Genomic DNA, 8,372 nt, shown 5'->3' on the forward strand with positions numbered 1-8,372 from the left:
GTGATTTTTCGGCTTATCAATTGGCGCGCTGCCGAGGGCCTTGGTTTGAATTTTTAAATTATTCTGTGTGGATTCATTACTCTTTATTTTTTATATTAAGTCTTGGATTGAGCTGAATTTTGCAATTATTTTGTGAATTTTGATGAAATAGTGAAATTGAAAAAAAAATTCATCATTGCATAATTAATTTTTCTTGTTCATCAAAACTGATTATTTTTTATATTGATGTGTTTAACATTGCATGTTCGGTAGGAGATCTTTAAAACCTCATCTCGTGAATCTTGAAACAGTTAGTAGAACTCCTAGTTTTGATTGTATTTTTGAAAGCTCCGAAGGTGAAAATCATCATTTTTGTGACTTAATGGAGAATAATCAAAATTTTGGGGTTGAACAGGGTGTTAGAAGAATGAGGTTGAGAGAATTTTCTGACCCTATAGAGAGTGAAACCTACACTAAAATATCTGCTCCTTTACCAGAAAATGTTAATTTTAGAATTGACCCGAATATGATTAATCAATTGCCTACATTTTATGGAAGATTTAATGAGGAGCCTTATGAGTTTTTGGAAGAGTATAACCAGATTTGTTCTGCTTATAGTTATGCAGGTGTTCCTCAGGAAATTCTCAAACTAAGGTTATTTCAGTTTGCTTTGAAAGATAGGGCAAAAGATTGGTTTAAAGGGGTAGGTCAAGAATTTCAATCATGGAGTGAAATGCAAGCTTGCTTTTTAAAGAGATTCTTTTCTTATGGAAAGACATCTTCAATTAAGAAACATATAAGAGATTTTTGTCAAGGAACTGACACTCTAGGAGAAGCATGGGAGAGATTCATGTCACTCACTAGGAAGTGCCCACATCATGGTATACCATCTCATGAATTGGTTGAAATTTTTTATGGTGGATTGAATGATCAGGAAAGGCATCTAGTGGATATATCTAGTGGAGGAATGTTCCTTGATACCCATGCAGATGAATCCATGAAATTGATGGAAAAATTAGTAGAAGATTGGACATACCGTCAAAGTTTTTCGTACACTAACCGAAGTGCAGGTCCCAAGCGTGGAGGAATCATTGACGTCAAGGCAGTTGAACCGGAGATCAGGATTGATAAGCTAGAAAGAGAAATGAGCAATATTGGTAAAACAGTTAAAGATATGAGCAATGATATTAAATCTTTTTTGCAGGAGTCTAAAGGAAAGGCGAATGCAAAGCAGGGCAACAATTCCACTAACAACCCTTGTTGTTTTTGTTCTAGTGAAGAACATTCTGATGAGGCTTGTCCTATGGTTGAACAGGTTAATGTATTTGGGAGACAAGATGCAGGTCAAAACCAATGGAATGCACGACCTAATCAAAATTGGAGCAAAGGAGGAAACAACAATTTCGCCTCAAAGCAATTCGCCCCGCAACCATATCAGCAAAATTTTCAAAATTTTTCTAAGCCCTTTTACTCTCGTCCTAACAACAATAATGACAACACTAACTCTACTTTAATGGATTTTATCAGGGAAATGCAGGAAGAGAGAAAAAGCATGCATGAGGAAAGGAAGATGTTGATGCAAACTTTAGAAGAGCACAAGAAGGAAATTGAGATGCTCAAGCGAGGACAAGGGATTCAAGCACAACAACCTGCTCTCAGGATGAAAGGTAAATCAGAAGAAATCCTTCTAAGAGAAGGACATCCAGGTCAACTCCCTACCCAACCTAATATAAATCCTAGAAATATCATGTTGTGTGTAGATAGAAATTTAGAATCATCATGTTGTGTGTCTTCTGAAATTTTAAATGAATCTTGCATTGGTGAAAATAATAATGTTGCATCATGTCATGATTTTACAAATAATATTTTACATGGCTTTGAAGAAGATATGATTAATGATGAACATGTGAGTGTGATTTCAAAATTACGAAGTGGGAAGGTTTTGTTAGATACTCATAAAAAAAATGTAGGATTGTTAGAGCATCAAGATAAAGAAAATGGAGAGATGGAAAATGATCAACAAGATAAGGGTGGCCAGGATGAGGAAAGGCATCCACGAATGGCAGACCCTAATCCAATTGATTATAGACCACCCATTCCATTTCCTAGTGCTTTAAATATATCCAAGCAAAAACCTGAAAATTCTCATTTGCTTGAAATATTTAAAAATGCAACCATCACTATTCCACTGACTGAGGCAATACAAAATATTCCTTCTTATGCAAAATATGTGAAGGAACTATGTACACCTTCTAGAAAGCAGAAAAGGGTACAACTTTCTGAAAATATCAGTTCAATTTTATTGAATGATATTCCTAGGAAAAGAAGAGATCCGGGTGCTCCTCTCATTAAATGTGAAATAGGAGGCATGGTTTTTAGTAAATCACTTCTTGATTCAGGAGCTAGTGTAAACATAATGCCTAAAGCTTTGTATGATAAATTTAAATTTGGTGAGCTTGAACCTATTTTTCTTGAATTACAATTAGTGATGGCTCAATTAGGCAACCTTATGGAAAATTAGAAGATGTCATAGTAAAAGTGGAGAATTGTAAATTTCCTGTTGATTTCATAGTTGCAGATATGAAAATAACAGGAAATTTGAGCCATGCCCCTATCATTTTAGGTCGACCATTCCTAGCTACGGCGAAAGCCACAACGGATTGGGATAAGGGTATAGTGGAACTTAAAGTAGGAGATGAAAAAATTGAACTATCTATCTCCAAATTAATGAAATACCCTAAAGACACAAGTGAAGATGTTTGCTTTCTAGGGTTGGTAGAAGAAGATGATTTTGATTTTGATCCATGCTCTTATGATTTATTTTCTTGTGAATCTAATGAATGTTTGAATGAAAAATCTTCCATACCAACAAATATTTCTTTGCATTCTGAAATTGAACTTAAGCCTTTACCATCATCTCTGAAATATGCTTATTTAGGACCATGCAAGTCTTTTCCTGTAATCATATCATCATTGTTATCATCTGAACAAGAATTAGAGCTTTTGAATGTCTTATGTACTTATAAATCTGCTATAGGATGGACAATTGATGACATTAAAGGCATCAGTCCAAATATTTGTGAGCACAGAATTTTCTAGAAGAAAATTCTAGGGCAACAAGGCAACCCCAAAGCGACTTAACCCGCACATGTTGGAGGTTGTTAAAGGAAATCATGAAATGGCTAAAAGCTGATTTTATTTATGCCATTTCAGATAGCCCATGGGTAAGTCCTATTCATGTAGTACCTAAGAAAACAGGAATAACAGTGACTAAAGATGAAAATGGTAATGAGGTACAAACTCGAGTAGCTTCTAGTTGGAGAGTATGCATTGATTATAGGAAGCTTAGTTCTGTGACTAAGAAAGATCATTATCCATTACCATTTATTGATCAGATTCTTGAAAGACTTTCAGGTCAAAATTTTTATTGTTTTTTAGATGGATATTCAGGTTATAATCAAATTGAAATTAACAAAAGTGATCAAGAGAAAACAACATTTACATGTCCAGTAGGTACTTTTGCATTTAAAAGAATGCCTTTTGGGTTATGTAATGCTCCAGCTACTTTTCAAAGGTGTATGACTGCCATGTTTTCTGAATTAGTAGGGGATTGCTTGGAAATTTTTATGGATGATTTTTCAGTGTTTGGTTCCTCATTCGATATTTGTCTATCTAATTTAACTAAGGTTTTGCAGATATGTGTACAGAACAATCTGGTTCTAAGTTGGGAGAAATCCCACTTTATGGTGGAGAAGGGAATTGTCCTAGGCCACCATATCAGCAAGGATGGGCTAAGGGTGGACAGGGCCAAAGTCGAGGTTATCAAGAACCTCCCCCTGCCCACAACCCTAAAGCAACTTAGGGGATTTCTAGGGCATGCTGGCTTCTACAAAAGATTTATAAAAGATTTTGCTAAAATTTCTAAACCCTTAACTAATTTACTTTCTAAAGATACACTATTTGTTTTTGATGAAAATGCTAAAGCCCATCCTTGCTGATATGGTTGACAGGGCTGGACGAGTTTCTAAACCCTTAACTAATTTACTTTCTAAAGATACCCGTGCCCACCATGGTCACCGATGGTCCCCGCGCACCTCCCTGCAGTCACTAGGTTCCTCGTCACCTAGTGACAACGAGGATAGAGCGACGACAAATCGTCGCCCACACGAGAAAGCTCCCATCAACAAGGCTTCACCCTTGGGCCACCGCAGCACGTGGAAGACCGCGCCAACAGCACCTACCCCTGGAGGACCTGTCCGAAGAGCAAAGAGCGTATCTCCACACCATGGTCGCCCTCACTGTGCACGTTGAGCAGATGCTCGCACGCCCACCGCTTCTAGTACCCGATGTCGTACAAACGCCCGTGGCCCAAGAGCAAGCCCGCGACCCGCCTCGGGTCGCTAGACACCCGGATCATCCGAGGAGCCCCTACAAAGATGACGAGTATGTGGAGCACGATTGGAGGCCAGACGAGGAGCTTCGAGATCGGCACCCCGCCCGACACCCCGCACGCGACCCACTAGACATCCGTGCCTGGGATAGACGATACGCACATGACGACTCTGACCGTGGGTACGAGTCTGACCTACCAGTCCGTCGAGACAAATACGTCCAGCCATTTGACCGAAGACCAGAGGCCAACCTACCGGCCCACCGAGATGACTACGTCTGGCACGACAATCATGGTTATGTCGCCGACCTACCGGCCCGTCGAGGCAAACAAGTATGGCACCATGATCAAGGGTACGAGGCCGACATACCTGCATGCCGAGATGACTGCGTCCGATGCGATGATCGTGGTTACCCAACCGACCTACCAGCCCATCGTGACAAACTCATCCAGCCCCATGATCGTGAACACGAGGCCGACCTACCGGCCCGCCAAGATGACTATGTCTGGCACAATGTCCACGGTTATGCGGTCAACCACCGGCCCACCGAGACGAACACGTACGGCGCCACGGCCGAGGATACAAGGCCGACCGACTAGCCCGTAGATGAATACATCCCGCACTGCTGGCCCACCGTGATGACCACGTTTGGCCCCACGATCGTAGACACGATGCTGATCTACCGGCTCGTCGTGACGACTACGTTCGGCCCCACATCTGCCTGTACGAGGAACCCGACGAGGTTCGCCATGTGCGATGCCCGACATCTACACACCCCACGACAGTCATTCCCGACACTGGGATGACCGCAAATGCGACCGAACTCCGCCTCGACGACGCATAGACCCGTGTCACGAGGATCACCCGGCGCCCGAACAGTACCCGGACTACGACGAACGCCGACAAGAGGAGCACTGTGCTCAGATCCAAAAAAGTGTGCGTGCCGACATCGCCGTCTTCAAGGGGTCAAAAAAAAAGGAGTTCATCGACTGGGAGTCGACCATGAACTCCTACTTTTGATGGTACCACATAGACAATGACTTGCACGTCGAATATGTGGAGATGAGACTTGGCGAGCAGGCCAAGATCTTTTGGGAGAACGAGCTTGTCGTCGCCGAGCGACGAGGATGACTCATCACATACTGGGCCGAAATGGGGCTGAAACTAAGGAGTAAGTACGTGCTGGGACAATACCAGATGTCGATGTTCCTCACATGGCTTGACCTTAGGCAAGGTCGACTCACGGTGACGGAATACATCGAGGCATTCGAGGAGTGCTGGATGCGGTGTCGATTCATGGAGGACCCGCGGATCATCGTCGGCCTATTTGCCCACGGGTTTCGGTTGACCCTACGCAGCAAGGTTCTTAAGTGAAACCCCACCGAGGTCGACGAAGCCTACCACTTGGTGGAGCACACAGAGCATCCGGGCGACGAAGCCACCACACACGCCATTCACACTGCGCCTCGAGCCACCCCCACTCGCACCGCACCGCCCACAAGCGTTCGAGCTTCCCAGAACACCAAGGGGCAAGGAATCACCCCCGTCATCTCCGTGGGTTCTACCCCACCTGCTTGGGCCTTCACAAGCGACACTATGGCCCGTAGCACTACTGTCAGTCAAGCACCACTTACGTGCTTCAAGTGCCAAGGGAAAGGGCAAAGGGCTAGCCAATGTCTGTCTTCGGCCCTCTTGATCGATACAGGAGAGACCAAACCAGACCCGAAAAAAGAACTGGATCCGTTACCCAACGACGACTATCGTGCAAACAACGAGATCGCAAACGGGTACGAGTCACCCGACCCCCGGGTCGGGTACATCCAAATAGTGGGTGCCACCACAACTCCGGCACCCGCTCCACGCCCTAGTGCTCGGTGAATTGCTAGCATTGCCGCCGACCACCCGAGCATTATTGGGACGTCCTTCCCACCTGACGATATCTCCAGGTTAATCATGCGCATGTCCCGTAGACGACAGCACCGATGGCCGACACGATGCTACGAACATCGGTCTTCTACACATTTGTCAAGATCAATGACAAAGTGTGTAAGTTGATGGTGGATAGTGGCAGTTGCGTCAATGCCATTTCGGACGAGATGGTCGCCCGACTAGGGTTGGCGACCATGCCTCATCCTAAGCCATTCGACGTGTCCTGGGTTGACGCTTCGCCACTATCGGTGAAACGCCAATGCCACGTCCCATTGTAAATAGGGGCGTATGATGAGACCATCATGTGTGACGTCCTTCCTATGAAAGTAGGAAGTATCATCTTGGGTCATCCCCGGATCTATGATCAGGACGTCGCCATAGCCGGCAGAGCGAACACGTGTTTGTTTCTGCATAAGGGACGAAGGGTCACGTGGTACCCTTACACCACGAACCCAGCAGCGAAGAGTGCCCTGACCAAGATAGTTGGGCTTACAATCCTCCGTTGTCCCGTGCCCTCGCGAGAGACGGGACACAAAGGTGATGATGTGTCCTCGTGCCCAAACGATAATGCTGCCGGCCGGACAGCCCGCGCCACCAGTCTGGAGACCCGCGCCATGCACAACGACACCCGAGCTGCTTGTCCAGCTTCTAGAGCCGCCTGCGCCCATCGTCCGACCAGCTGCGCCATCAGCCCGGTTTCTAGTGCCACTAGCCCGGAGCAAACATGTAGCATCCCCATAGGCTATTCTCAGGATTTTAGTCAACCCGGTTCGAACCACCCTCTCTCCCTCCGACCTTTATCAGCGCTCCAGCATTACATCGCTTGTCAAGCCATCGTGATCTCTCCGGCGACTCTCTGCCACACCCGCTCTGATCGCCGCCCAACCGTCGACAAATTCTGCACCACGAGCCACGCCGATGAGGTACGCCGTCCTCTCCCGTTGCTCGTTTATTTACTTCTTGCAGTATAATTTTGTCTTGAGTCCATCGCGCTCAGGCTAGGTAAGTGAGAGAGGTTTTGAGAGAAAACTACGACCATTTTTTGAGCATCTTACCGGTACGGACAATTCTGTCCGTTATGAGGGAGCCCTATAGATTGATTCCGTTCGGCCGTAGGCGTCCTCGTCGCTCCGACAAGGTTTGAGAGGCCACAGTCATCGCCACCCGGCGACCCCGTCCTAGCTCAGAGCTCTGCGCCTCCCTTAAATCTGAGCCTGCACGTACGACACGTAGGATACCCATTCATCACGTCGTAGTTTACATAACCCATTTGGGTTGCATCCGTCAGACGACGACCGCGTCGACGTTTGATACCATCATCTCTTATCGGCACCAACCCATCATATTCAATATCGATCAGAAGACGTCCCCGACGACATCCAACATCAGCAGTCGATGGCGATAGAGGGCTACCGAGGAAGGCCGATGCCAGCCGAGGGCGACTGATAGTGGTCGAGGGAGGCCGAAGGTGGCAGAGGCGGATGTGCCGGCCGAGGGCAGCAGCAAGGTGCCGCGATGATGAATCAGGTCGGCCGAGGATAATAGAGCGTGGTCGAGGTGGCCAGGGCGACCAAGGCGGCCAAGGCAAAGAAGGCGGTTGCGGTGGCCGAGGCGACTGCACTGAGGCAGTCGTGGGCAGCCTAGGCGACCGGGGCGACCGAGGCGGCTGCACTAAGGCAGTCGAGGGCGGTCGAGGTGGCCACGTCGAGGCGGTCAAGGTGGCCTAGGTAACTGGGGTGGCCGCGGCGGCCGAGGGACGTCGAGGCGGCCTAGGGCTGTTGCGACGGCCAAGACGACCGCAGCGGCCAGGGCGGCCAAGGCACCCTCAGCCAGGCAAGGTGGCCGAGGGTGGCCAAGGTGCCCTCGGGCGGCTGAGACGGCGGAGATCCAATGGCGGCAAAGCTGCGACCAGATCTCGAGCGGCTGGGCGGCACGGAGCTGACAACGACGGCGCAGGCATGACCAGGGTTCTGGCGGCAGAATCCCGGCTGAACAGGGAGCCATGCAGAACAGGGTTCGACGGAACAGGGAACGGGCGACGGTTGTCGGCCTTGTTCCCGTTCCGTCCTCCTC

The 8,372-nt window shown here is 47.3% G+C and overlaps 1 pseudogene; it reads right to left on the reverse strand.

The window, feature by feature from the left end:
* Positions 1-767: 767 nt before the first annotated feature.
* LOC144712577 (small nucleolar RNA R71) lies at positions 768-864 on the reverse strand (annotated as a pseudogene).
* Between the last annotated feature and the right edge of the window lie 7,508 nt (positions 865-8,372).

The sequence above is a fragment of the Wolffia australiana genome, chromosome 14, assembly GCF_029677425.1.
Source record: "Wolffia australiana isolate 7733 chromosome 14, ASM2967742v1".
In the NCBI taxonomy this organism is placed as follows: Eukaryota; Viridiplantae; Streptophyta; class Magnoliopsida; order Alismatales; family Araceae; genus Wolffia; species Wolffia australiana.